The following is a 13,321-nucleotide window of genomic DNA, read 5'->3' on the forward strand; positions in this document are numbered from 1 at the left end:
GTTTATATCATCTGTCGGTTTGGGGTTTTTTTGGGGGTGCTGGTAGCTTTTTTGTCCTTTGTTAGGCTTGCTTTATAAATACATTTATTTCAGTAATCTTTTCACATTTACTCAGATTTTCCAGCAGAGAAATTGCATGTATATGTCATCATCTTATTTAAATGCAGTGTTTGGTTTTTTTTTGATTTGTCTGTTTTTATCACACTGTCACAATATGTTCAAACACCATTCACCTACACCCCTATTTACTCACTTAGATAGGTCTACAGAATTAATCAGCTCATCTGAGGGTCAGCAAGCATTTAAATGTTTATGTTTCATTTAGAAGGGCTTTTTATTAATATTATTAGGCTCTGTCAGTGCCTCTGCTGGTTGAAGCTTGGAGAGCTCAGTGCTGGTGATGGTTGTTCCTACAAACACATCTTACAGGAAAGCTTCTCCTTCCTCCTGGACCCTGAAGGTATTGCTGTTTAGAAGAACATTTTTAATTACTCTTTATGATGTTGCAAAACTTCCTTTGGGCTTTGTAGAGCCAATTACAGCTAGAGAAGGAATATTATCCAGAAGCCAGGAAGACTGATCACCTTGAGAGCTGAGGTGAGAGTTAGAAATCCTGATGATGTGAACAGAGGGAAGGACAGAGAGGTTTCTTACAGTGTCAGAGACTGCTGGGCCAATTACTGCCTCTGTAACCTGCTGGCTGGAGATTCCAGAGGGTTTCCAGGTGTTGATCCAAGTAAAAAGCTGCTCCAATAAAACTGTTAGAATTGTTTCTATGTTTCTTTGTTTTGCTGGCTCTTCAGTTTTTTACTTTATAATACTTGTTTGATTAAGACCTTAGAGGTTGATTTGAGTTTTGTTTTCCTAAGTTTTATTATCAAATGTCTCTTCTGTTCCAAATATAGTCAGGGTGATACTTGCAAAAACTATTACACTATAACAGAGAGAAAGTTAATGATACATTATACTAAATACAAATCTTCCTCCTATTTTCCCAAATAAAAGCAACTGCTACAGCAAAACTTAAAAGTACTACTTAGCCTTGCTTTAGAGTAATCCAGGAGTGAAACATAGGTACCAATTTTGTAGCATCTTCTCAATCACAATGGGATGCTGAACTATGTAATTTTGTATATAAATCATTTTCTAATATGTCTGCACTCTGGGTGGGTGTAAGTTTTCTCAAATGGTTTGAAAATAGCAATCATATAATATTAGGATCTTATTTGTCTCTCTGTTGTGCTTTTCAAAAGATCAGAGCTTAATAATTTCTTGGAAATACCTAAGAATTACACAGATAACTTAATGAAGTTGTTTTGCTCCTCCATTGAGTACAAACATCTTTAGTGTTGAAAGATTATCACTGAAATCCAGGCTTCACTGGGTACAGTCTTAGTACAGTTATTTTGGGTAATATTCCTTTCAAAATGCAATTACTGGTGGTACTTTTCTCACAAATAGCTTGAATAGGGCTGGTCCAAATAAGAAACTTTTTTTTTTTTAAGAGATGAGATTGTTTCAGTCTATACACTCATTAGCTTATGAGGAGTGGGGTGTAGGTTTCATGCTTCTGTAAAGAATTCAAGCCATTTGTGGGGGAATACACAGAAAGAAACAAGTGGAAAGAAGGGAAACTAAAGTAATTAATTGCTTTGTGTTTATGTGTTTTGCTGTGAAACTACTAAACTAGTTTTGAAAAAAAAAATGTTCACTATGGCATTATATGGTCTTTCTTTCATGACTTTGCCATTTTTATTCAAATATGAATTTTGAAAAATTTTCCCTGATTCATTAATTTTCTGTTGTTGTACTGTACTTCTTAGTCTGTAAGTTAATTTTCTTTTAGTTGAGTAGCCCCTGAATGCAAAGAATCCATGAAAAAGAACTGGGTGGCTGGTAATGGAAGGAAACAGAATTTGTCTTCCAGTCAACTGAATGCTGAAAAATGCAACAGAATTCTCTAAAATTTTACTTTATTTGGTGGAGCAATTGGTCCATTGTTTTTCCTTTTAATTCTGATATTCCATTTAATTTTCTGTAGTTTCACTAGAAGTAATCAACTTCTATTAAAGCTGCTGTTGAGAAGAAGTAGATTAAGGATTTAGTTCAGATTATATATATACCTATTTGATGTATTTTATGCCCATGAGGAAACGAGAGCTCAGGTTTCAGCAATGCTGTCTCAAGATACTACAGACTTTGAAAGTCACCACTTTGTAAGACAGGTGTATTCTGGAACTGCTGGGTTCCAGAATACTCTGAGGAGATGAGATCTGAAGACACAATAGAGATGATGTCTTGTAGACCTTTCTTGGGGTTTTTTTTGTATTTTGCCCTTAAAAATTTCCTCTTTTAATTGTAAAAGCTCTTCCTCTCATCTCACTTTACTGCCCTCTCACACTGATGCAGAAAATTTTGTCATCTTAATAACAACTTGGGGCCATTTTTTTAAGCTGTAGAGAGTTCTATTTTTTAAGCTGATAAGAGTTCTAGCTTCATACCTTATAAATAGCTATCAAACCCTGGCCTTTAGGCACTTATTATCTACTGGTGACATTTTCTTATATCAGTGGGCTATTTTCAGTGTCATACCTGGTTACTGCACATTATTTCATTATTTTGGCAGTGATGCTGTAGCAGGAAGGATGTTTTCTTGCTCTCTAGTCCATCTCAAAGCAAAGTGGCAGTTACTCAAGCAGAAAGCTGATGTTTCTGATTTCCCAGCTTCTTATCTTTGATAAACTGGCACTAGAGGTGTCTGGGGACCTTGAACACCGGTGTGTTTCTGACCTTTCCTGTAGATCATTCCTGTAGGAATGGCAGGAGATTAAGACTGAACTTCCTAAGGTATGGTTGAAAAAATTCAGAAAAGCTTATCTTGGGTTTTTGTTATGTTTGTCATTACTAGGATTAATCATATCCACTCATACTATTTATATCTTTATGTTCCTTCAAGTAGTCAAGATCAAAGCCATTTCTAATCATTAAACAACCAACATACGTATATCTCCAAAGCATGCAGAAAGGAATGCAAATTTGAAAGAAAACAAATCCTAAAAGAGCAGTTCTGCAAAACTGTGCTTCCCACACATTCCAGTTTGATTGATTGTCACTTAATATTTTATTAAGTAGCAAAGTCTAATCCCCCTTGTGAGACCTCTTAGTCCCCTCTCCCTCTGCTCCTCCTTCAGAATATATAACATTTAAATTCATCTCTCTCTGGTGAATAAAGCTATTTTTAACCTGTTTTCAGTACTAATCTCGCTTAACCTGGTTTTAGTATGCATGGGGCAAAACAATGTAGTTTACGAATTATGAGATTTTTGCAGATAGAATGGGAAGGCAGTAATTGATTCCTGTACTCCAATTAACTATTATTGGTGAAAATATACACCACATAAAAAGAGTGGTGCAGTGTGTGAAATACAGACCATGCCTTTCTTGCCAAATGTGGCACAAAACTCCAAGGGCACAGATCAAAGCAGTTCACCTGGGTTTATACTGTCTGCTTCACCTTTGGGCAAAGGGTATTGGGGCGTTATCATTATTCCCATGGTCATGGTGAATATTCTAGAAATGCCTTTTTATCCTGTTAGCTGAATGGGAAGAGGAGATCAAATATCTGGGCATTTGGGGCTTTGAGTCTATATGATTTATGGAATTTGCTCTATGTAAACTCAGGATGACCGTGGTACATTGCAAAAAAGTTTCAAAAATTAAGATAGTTTTAAGATAAATGTATCGAATGTTATTTTTATTTTGAGACAGAATCTGGTTTATACAAAGAGATGTTTTCAGTGTGAGAGAATAAACCTTTTCCTTTGAATACTAAAACTGAAAAGAAAGTTACAATGTGCAAAACCTGTGCTGATGCAGTTCTGTTTGTTGTCCCAACAGTTCTTTCTGAACAGGGTCCCTTTTGGTGACAACATGAGAAAATAGAAGAACCAAAAATTACCAAAAGCTTAAATTTAATCATTTGAGGAAAAGGCTGTAGATGGTGGAAGCTTTCAGAAAACCACTCGTTTGAATCCCAGGAAGGTGTTGTCAGTGGTGTTCTGTTTCTGGCATTACTTGAGCAGAACAAAGGAAGCTGCCAAGTGGCACTGTGGCTAGCTGTTCTTTGAAGTGTTTAATGTCTTTTAATTAAAAATATCATGAAGGTAGCTGTCAAGTTGTGAAGTAGCTACACAAATGCACTGAAATGCTTATAGTGAAACAAACAAAAAGGTGTTATTTCAGAGCTCCAGATTTAATCAGTGCTTTTTGCCATAAAAATAAGCATTTGAACATAAAAGAAAAATTTGATCTGGCTCTTATGATTCTGCATATACTGACTTTCACCACTTAATCCTGGGTTCAGCCTTACTAGGCTGAATTTTGTAACATGAGCATTGAACCTCGAATCAGGACAAGGATGGCCAAGAGAGTTAGTCTGGACGGGCCAGTTTTGAGGGGTGTCCAACCAAAGAACATAAACAGTGGCATGTGCTACTCAGCATGAGTTCTGAGCTCAAAGGGGTTTGGTTGTCCCCTGTCAGCAGCCAAGGATGACACAACCATTCCTTCACCCCCCGTTCCCAGCTGGGTGGCGGAAGAAGAGAAGAGAAGAGAAAAGCAAAGCAAGAAAACTCACGTGTCAGGGCAAAGAGAGTTTAATAAGGAAAGGGGAATTAAAAAGCAAAATGAAAACACAGGTAACTTCCACCTCCCACAAGCAGGTTGATGTCCAGCCAATCTCTGAGCTGTGGTGATTTTGGAAAGACCCCCAACCACCCTGGTGTGACTGCTGAGCATGACAGTCCATGGCAGGGACTTCCCCTCTGGCCCTCCTGGGTCAGCTGTCCTGGCTGGGCCCCCTCCTGCCTCTTGTCCATCTGTCCAAAAATACACGTGTCACGTACAGAATTGTGCAAATAGCACATGAAAGAAAAAGATACAATCACAAAGATTTATTCGGGAATTTCTGGGTAATTTTTTTTTAGCCATTTTTGAGGAATACATATTTCTTCCTCAGTAGGTAATTGGCCAGCGTTCTGGAATTTTTGCAATCAGTATTTGCCTAAATAAGAAAACCACATTAAGACAAAACATTCCATTGAAATCAAGGCAGTATCTGGCATTCAGCCATTTTATAGCCATACTCTCAGATGCTATTGTTCAGTTAGATTGTGGATACTATTGGGTGTGGGTAAATGGGATTTGTTCTCATTTTAAAACTTGTCAGAAAGTTAACACAAATGAACTGCAGTGAACTGCATCCGAGTCCAATTAAATGGAGTTTATTGTATTAAAAGAACTGGATGGTTTGGATTTTACCAGTCATATCTGTAGACAAAACCTAAGCTTTTGATATTGTTTGCTAAGTTTTCAAAGGCACATTTTCTATCAGACAACAAACATTCTTTGTGATGTCGACCCTATTTTCACTCACTACAATATTTGCACTCTCTCATATTTTCTCTCTTTCAAAGAAAGTCAACTCTATCAAAATCCAAGTCCTCTTCAGTTTCTGTTTCCATTTGCTCTTTTTCAAATGAACAATGAAAATTTCTTTTCTTCTCAGTCTTTGAACTATGAAGCAAAGGCGCAGGTAGGAGATTATACATATAATGGTGTTTTGTTTCCTCAAGAGTTGGCTGAAACAGAAGCATTTTGGACATGGTGAGAAATGAGAACTTACAGAAGAAACCACTACAGCAAATAGTATTTTACTTTTACTTTAATAACTTTCACATTTCTTGGAATTAATATAAAATAAAATGACTAGGAATATCTTAATTCAGAGATGGAAATGTATATATTGACTGAGTAGCAGAAAAATTACATACAGATCCTCTCTACTTAAGGTCTGTTGAATTAATGCACTTGTAGGGCTTTAGATTTCTAATAGCTTTTTTTAGTCCTCTGAAGAGATGCATTTTTTAAACCAATGCTTTTGGATGGTTCGTATGTGTTAATGCAGAATAATTCAGTGAAATGTGAATCCTACACCGGCACTCAGGTTGAACTTAGAGTTCTGTGAGGTGTAGGACAAGATAGTCTCTGTTTTTCGGTATAAATGAAACCATTTTAGCACAAACCTCCATCTTTTCATCAGAAAACTTGTTATCATGTTGCTCACAAAGTTTAACAAGTTGCTGTAGTTGCTGACAGGGTAACTTCTGGAAGTGCCAGACCAGGTTTTAACGATGTTCTTTTATTCCAAGGAATTTGTCCCTTACAAATCACCAGGCTTCCTTTGTACTTCTTAAACCAACTCCTCCTTTTCCTGGGGAGCCGTTTTGCAATTCACTGGTTACTGTGTAACCTAAGCTATGTTAAGAGTAAACCTATAATTTCCCCCATCACATGAGAGCTCTCATATACACATTTGACATGACATAGATATTTCCCATTATACAGATTAAGGTAAGCTTCTCACTTGCTGCGTTTTTTAAAATAAAATTTTGTAGCAATTTCTTGCTGCTACTCTGAGCTACAGTTTCATGTATTGTAATGATATATCATTGGTGTGATCGAGAAGAGTTTTTCCTTAACTTTATTGCAAAGTAATTTGATTTCCACACTGCTTTTCTTTTCCCTGTAGTCTTTTTGAAAATATTAAAAGATATTAAAAGCTTCTTTTTATTTTTTTTTTGTTTTTAACTGCGAGGTTTTCTTAGCTTACATTTTGCATTAAAAATTGTTCAAAAATTGTTTTTTCTAATTTAAAATGATGTTTTTTACATTTCAATTTTACTATGTGCAGTGGCACTTCATTATTTGGTTATGATTTTAATTTTAAGTTCTAAATCGTTGTGAGAATTTTCACACCACATAGGGAATGCCAGATATCAGCCTCAGCTTAGTAAATATCCCTCTGTGTTTCAGAAGTGAGGAGCTACTTTTCAAACACTTTTGACTTCTCAAAGCATGCTGTGGAAGCCACAGGAACCACAGAGCCTTCTTCTGTCCCTTCCATTTTTCTTTTTCATTTGCAATATTAGTTTGTTTAATTTGACAAGTTCTAATGACCAAAATGTGATGCTGAATAATAGCCCAGCTGATTTTTGTCCTTTCTGGAAGAGAAATGGGCCAGAGACAAGCTGTCCTCTCTGGCAATCTTATTAGAGAGATTGAGAAACGAATGGAGCTATTAGAAAAACCCAGTTAGGATGTATATGTGAGGAATTATGGCTCTGCCCACGGGGGTGAAAAGCAATGACTCCATTTAGATTTTCAGAATTATGGTTTCTAGAAATGTCGCAGGGGAGTAAAGAACTTTCCATCTCCATCGTTCATCACGTAATTGGCTGAGCCACTGTCAGGGTTCACACGACTCCCAGTGTTGGTGTCATTAGTCTCAAACTTCCAAGACAAAGATAAGACTTCTGCTATGACATATAATCAAAAAGATATTACTTTTTAAAGATAAATAGTTCATTCTGTTCTCTGATCTGGATCTAATAAACTAAGATCAAAAGAAAGTCATTTTTTGCTAGTTTATGAAATGCTACTTTTGGAACAGGAGTCAAAGCTTATTCTGTCTCTTCAGTGCTGCAATTCTCCAAACTGGCCCTTTAGCAAAGATTATCAGTTGTTCTTATTTCATGATTGTGTTTTAGAATTATTGATTTCTGATAAAAGAACTGTTCACTTGCTGTCAAAAAATTCAGTACAATTTGTTTTTAGAGTGCTCTGACTTCCTGACAAAGTCCTCATGTTTTATATATATATAATGTAAATATTCATTGTAATTGAACAAAATAGACAAATAAATAGATAAAAAGGCTTAAATTCCAGTACCTTTTTGGTTGTTTTACATCCTGATAGGACTGCAGGGTGGAGTTTTTATTGTGACATTTTTTCCCTTTACTGAGCTAATAGTTTTCCTGAGCTGCTTTTTTTAATTTCTTATGGGGTTCTTTTGTTTGCTTCTTTTTTATGTACTGTATTCATTAATCAGTAAATAAAAGATGTGCAAGTAACTTAAAATGAATTAGTGTGTTAAATCTTAAAACAGGTATATTCAAAAAGGAAACAACTTGACTCAGTGGGTTTAATAGTTATTGTTTTAGGTTTAATGAATGTGATTTATTTTCAGTGTTGTTGAAATAGTTCTTTTCATAATGGTTAACTGATAAGAAAGAATATCATTCCACCAGGATAGTGATGACTAGTGTATAACCAAGATGGTTCCAGTACTTTCACATTTCTGCTTGAGGGCTCAGCTGCAATTTCAACCATGTTTTCAGGCTAATTCCACCTTTCTGATTTTTCTTGTGCATCAACTGTATCTTTACTGTCAAACACTGATAGAGGTGTAGTTAATGAGTTAATACTTGGCCAAAAGATTTGGCTGTGGCTGAAAGATTTGTATCATCCAGTTTTAAGCTTTGTCTTTCCCGCTTGTGGGTTTAGCTCCCAGTATTGCATTTAAATAGTTTTCTGGGATCTCTGCCTTGTACTATAAATGAAAGTGAGCCCTGCACCTGCTGTTCTGAGTGTTCCTATGAGCTGTCGTTGCATTATTTGCAAGTTACTGGAATATAAAAGATATGTAGGGCATGAGGCAGGAACCACTGGTTGCAAAAGTACATAAGTTTAAATACGTTTTGAGCCTCCATTCTTTTTGTTCAGAAAGAAACAATCAATCTCAGTTAATACTGCATCACTTGTTTATCTTTTGTACCTTATGTAAAAGACCTCTTTTAGCTTCCGTTTCATCATTTGATGCTGATTCCACTTTTTTCTTCTATTCTGATTCTTTCCAATGTTACTTACAAGGCATGTTATTACAGATAAACACCATAATTAGTGGGTAAATGATAAGGCTTAATTTTATTCTGAGCCCACAGGGCCTGAATTAGAGAATATTTGAAGAATGCTGACAAATTTCCCATTTTTCAAATGTCATTTTGTTGAATAATGAAAGGAAACATTAGGGAGGCCAACAATAGAAATTATTATAGTTCATTGTATAGTTTGTAATAATCTTTGTAGTTCGTCTGCAACACTAGATTTTGAAGTTCATTGAGTGCTCTTCTTCTGATTACTTTATATTTTATGTCTAACTTAACTCTTGTTGGTAGGCTAACCGGAGTTTCTTTTGAAGAAGGTAAGGACGCTTATAGTATCAGAAAAAATATTGCAATATTTAATATATTTTAAGTTTACAATTGCTCTTTTAATTTATTTACTTTCATACATTGAGTTTCAGTTCTGGTTTTTATTTAGTTTTGGATTTAGTAAGAAGATAACTGTCCCAAGACAAACATTCTCATGGATACAGCAGAGTATTTTAAATGGTATATTGCTACAGTAAGGAACGAAAGGACAACTTCAGTTTGACTCTGGTGGGTAAGTATTCTTCAGCTTGTTTTCAGATGTTGAACAGGTTTTAGTAGCAAAATTTATGAAATTCATACAACTGCTGTTGAATATATTGGCTTAGAAGGACAGGATGGCAATTAAACTTAGATGATTGTTGATTATAATAGAGTTAAGTTGTTATAGCAACTGGAGCTCTCATCTTTCCACTGTGCACAGAAAAGCACATACTAAAGAAAATAAAGGGAAGAAGACCTATCTTTTCCTTTCTCCCAATAGTCTGCAACATAATTAACATAATTGATATTCAGAATTTTTCCTTTTGCAGTTTCTAGTACTTAAACATTACTATGCAAATACAATTAATTCTGCAATGATCAAACTTAATTCACTGAAATAATTCCATTTTTTTAGTTAATACTGGATTTAAGCTCTCTATCATCTTAACCATTTAATTAAAAATATGTAATAATTTCAGTCCTTTTACAATTTATAGGAACATTAGGTTTGTTATTTTTCCTTCCTTTTCAAGAGTTAAGGAGGTGTAGTGCTGTACTCAGTCATACTGTTGTTAAAACTGGGTATCTTCTGCTGATTAGAAACCATAGCAGTGCAATGAGTCAATGGCAGTTATTGGGAAAATTTGAGGCACAAATATTTTCTGTGTGTTCAATGTATTGGATTGGATTAAAAGATATTAAAAATGCAAGTCCAAGGCTTCTGTTCCAATTTATGCCAGCTGATTCTTTTGAGTGCTGTGGTGCTTTTCATCAATTTATGGGTGTTTAGGGAAAAGTTTCATAATCAGCTGGCAACACTTTGAATGCTCTATGTGTGTGTGAAACAATTGAAAATTAGGAAATCTTAAATTTATTTCCTGTTCTGCCCCTGATCTGAGATGGTAGCCAAGTTAGAGATGAGGAAAAGCCTTGATTCACTGTCCATGAAAACCTTGGATCCTGCAATATGTGTGTCCCCTTTTTCTGGCTTTTTTTTTTTTTTTTTCATTTTTTTTTTATCCCTGCAGACAACAGAACCCTGCTGCTGGATTGTCCCTGATTTACTGCCAATCCTCTTGACCTGTCCAAAATTAAAAGAACACAGCTGTATGTGGAATAGCAACAAGTTTTTAATAACATTTTCATAGAGACGTTTCTGAACTACTCCTTTCCTTGAATGAATGACAGGATGGAATAGTACCAATTTCCTTCTCAGTTGGTCATCAGAAAATGTGAATGCTGGAGTCTGTTTGGCACAGGAAATTGTGTTTGGACTTCTGCCTTCATTAGGTTAAAAGAACAGGAACTTTTATTCTTCATTTTATATCAACTGCAAAAAAAAAAAGTGTTGTTTTAAATTTAGAGGTCAAGAGAAATTAGTTTGATGTAAATGAATTGAAAAGCACTCAGGGTTTTGATTTTCTTAATAACTCCCAATTATTTGTTTTGAATATGTTTGCCATTTCTAAAGAGAACAATTTGAGGCTAGATAGAGCTGTTGAGAACTGAAATGTCAACTAATAGTTTTAATTACTTGCTCAGGATCCTTTCAAAGGTAGTTTGAAAGAAAATGAACACACTCTCTCCATTAAAACAGATGAGGTTTAAACGTCTCCAGATAATGTCTAATTTCAAGTTGCAGAGTTTATGCAAAAAGGTGAATGGCCCTTTTTGTGGAACCAGCTCTGGCAAAGGTAAGCTGTGCCATTTGCAATACCTGGCAGCAGAGGAGTAGTTAAGTCTGACCATTAGAAACCCTTATCATTAGAGTTTGCTGTTTAGCTATAAAAATTTGCTCAGGGCTAAAAATTAGGCTCAGCAATTCCAAACATATGAGGCTTTAAATTACTATTAAAATGTACACAAAAAGCAAGTTTACTTACAAATCCATTACATCTACATCGATAGTTCTCTTCCAGTTCAATATTTTATGTGCTATGAGCTGAGTGTTCTGAAAGTAGGTAGGAAATGTTTCTGGTCACTGGGTTAGAGCCTATTTTTCTATCTCCTCCGAGTTTTTTTTCAGATCTTTTATGGAGCCTTTAAATTACATCTGTGCAAAGTTAAAGTATTTTATTTCCTCAGATTTAACTTTATGGTTTTCATTTTTAATAACTTTCATTTTCTTGAAGTATGATATCCTCATCCAAGGCCATCTGCTTCTTTTCCTACTCTTTTTGAAAGAACTTCTCTGTTTTGGGCAGCTTGCCTTCTGCTGACCAGAGGGTGAAATGATAGAGTTGTCCTGGTTTGACTGGATCCCCAAGCCAAATCCCTTTGTAGTGCAGGTGTGTCTCTTTAGCAGGTGCAGCTTTGTTCAGCTTCACTTTGTAGCCACAGTGTTATTTTGTAAAAAATCTTTCCAAAATACAATATTTTCTAATCTCAGGGATGGAAATGAAGTGAAATGCAAGGAAAGATTTAGAGCTGTAACAGTACGTAGAAAAACAGCTTCTGTGTTTCAAAGGATTTTGGTGTTTCACAGTGAGAGTGATTGGTTGGAACTCAAATTGCAGAAATTCCCTGAGCAAGAATTTCTCCACTGGCTGTTGGAGGACTGCAGGCCTGGGAAATGCAGGATCTTGTCAGGCTGCCAGTTTGGCAGCTAAAATGAGCCAGGCTTGTAACCTCACAGGGATTCATGTAGGTCTCAATAACTTCTGAGCCAGCAGAGTCCCACAGTCCTTGAGCCTGCATCCCTCTGCCACTCATGACAGGTTCTGCTGCTAAATTCCTGCTGCTCCTCAGAGCTAAACATTTTATGTAGTATTTAAATTTAGTACAGTGAGAGGGAGAGTTTCAAAATAAAGGACACCCACCTCTCCTTTGAAGTGCAGATTAGGCAGGACACATTGTGATGGCCATCTGTAGAAGTAGGATTTCACCTCTGCTTTTTCTTTTTGGAAACTGGAATAGTCACCTGTACAAACTGTCTCTGAAATAAATCAGGTCCCATACAAGCACAAAATCTTCCTCCTTGCCATCTTTCTAGTACTGAGATTTAAATGTCTGGATGTTGCAGATTTATATATTTCTCAATGTTACAAATAATTATTTTACTTAATCTCATTTAATTAAACATCTGACAACACTATAGCTGTCAACATATATAAAAGATGTTATATCCACATTTAATCCCACAGTATTTCCCTTTGGAATTTTGGGTCTGCACCCACTTGGCTCTTATCTCAGTCCTATCTGCACCAGCTTCTATGGCTCTACTTTTGTGCCTCAGCAAGTATTAGAGGTAGATTAAAGAAAGCACTTCAAATAATTAAATAAAAAATAAATAAAATAATAAATAATTTAAAAAGCACTTCAAATTTTATTTGCAGTCTTTGTCCATGAATATGATAATGTAAACATTTATCATCAATATTGTAATATGCCTTCAATCTTCCAGACAATACTTGGGATTTCATATGGCCAGAGCTTTTCTGTTGAATGGGCAGAAACTTCTTCAGTGCAGGTGTCACCCTGTGTCACTGTGTCAGCACAGTTTGGGTGGGTTCACAAAGATGTACAGCTCTCATCTGGTTCTGATGTGAGAGTTCACATCCTTTCAGGGCCATTTTCAGTGAGGCATTGCAACAACTGCATTTGATATTTCACTTGACTGCTTTATTAACACTTTATCAGCCTTATCAACATCAGGAAAATACATGGAAAAGTCCTTAGTTCTCTCACTGTGATCAGAAAAAATAAGGAGAATTCTGCTTTACAAAGGAGACAACAATTAGCTGGCTGTGTAGCCTGGAAATGGTGAGCTCCTTTCTTTCTCCTGCTTTGATGAACCAAAAGAAAACATATTGTATTGTGGGTTTAAAGTCATTTCAATTCAGAGAGAATTCTCAGTAGTTCTCACAATTATCCAAGTTATCTGAGGCTATAGTTATTCCCTACAGCTCGGAAGGTGTCTGGGGCAGTGCTTTTCACAAATGCAGACCCTGAAGAGTTCATTTATCTCCAGCTTTTTGACTTGCAAAAGTAGCTTTGAGAGTTGTATCCCA

General features: G+C 35.9%; 1 long non-coding RNA gene across 1 annotated transcript in view; it reads left to right on the forward strand.

The window, feature by feature from the left end:
• The window catches only part of LOC135421533 (uncharacterized), a 63,023-nt gene that overhangs the window by 17,856 nt on the left and 31,846 nt on the right, over window positions 1-13,321 (forward strand). The window contains exons 4-5 of the long non-coding RNA XR_010434057.1: window positions 351-460; window positions 9,220-9,342. This is a non-coding gene — a long non-coding RNA (uncharacterized LOC135421533). The remainder of the gene's footprint in view (window positions 1-350; window positions 461-9,219; window positions 9,343-13,321) is intronic.

The sequence above is a fragment of the Pseudopipra pipra genome, chromosome 13 (assembly GCF_036250125.1).
Source record: "Pseudopipra pipra isolate bDixPip1 chromosome 13, bDixPip1.hap1, whole genome shotgun sequence".
Classification (NCBI taxonomy): Eukaryota; Metazoa; Chordata; class Aves; order Passeriformes; family Pipridae; genus Pseudopipra; species Pseudopipra pipra.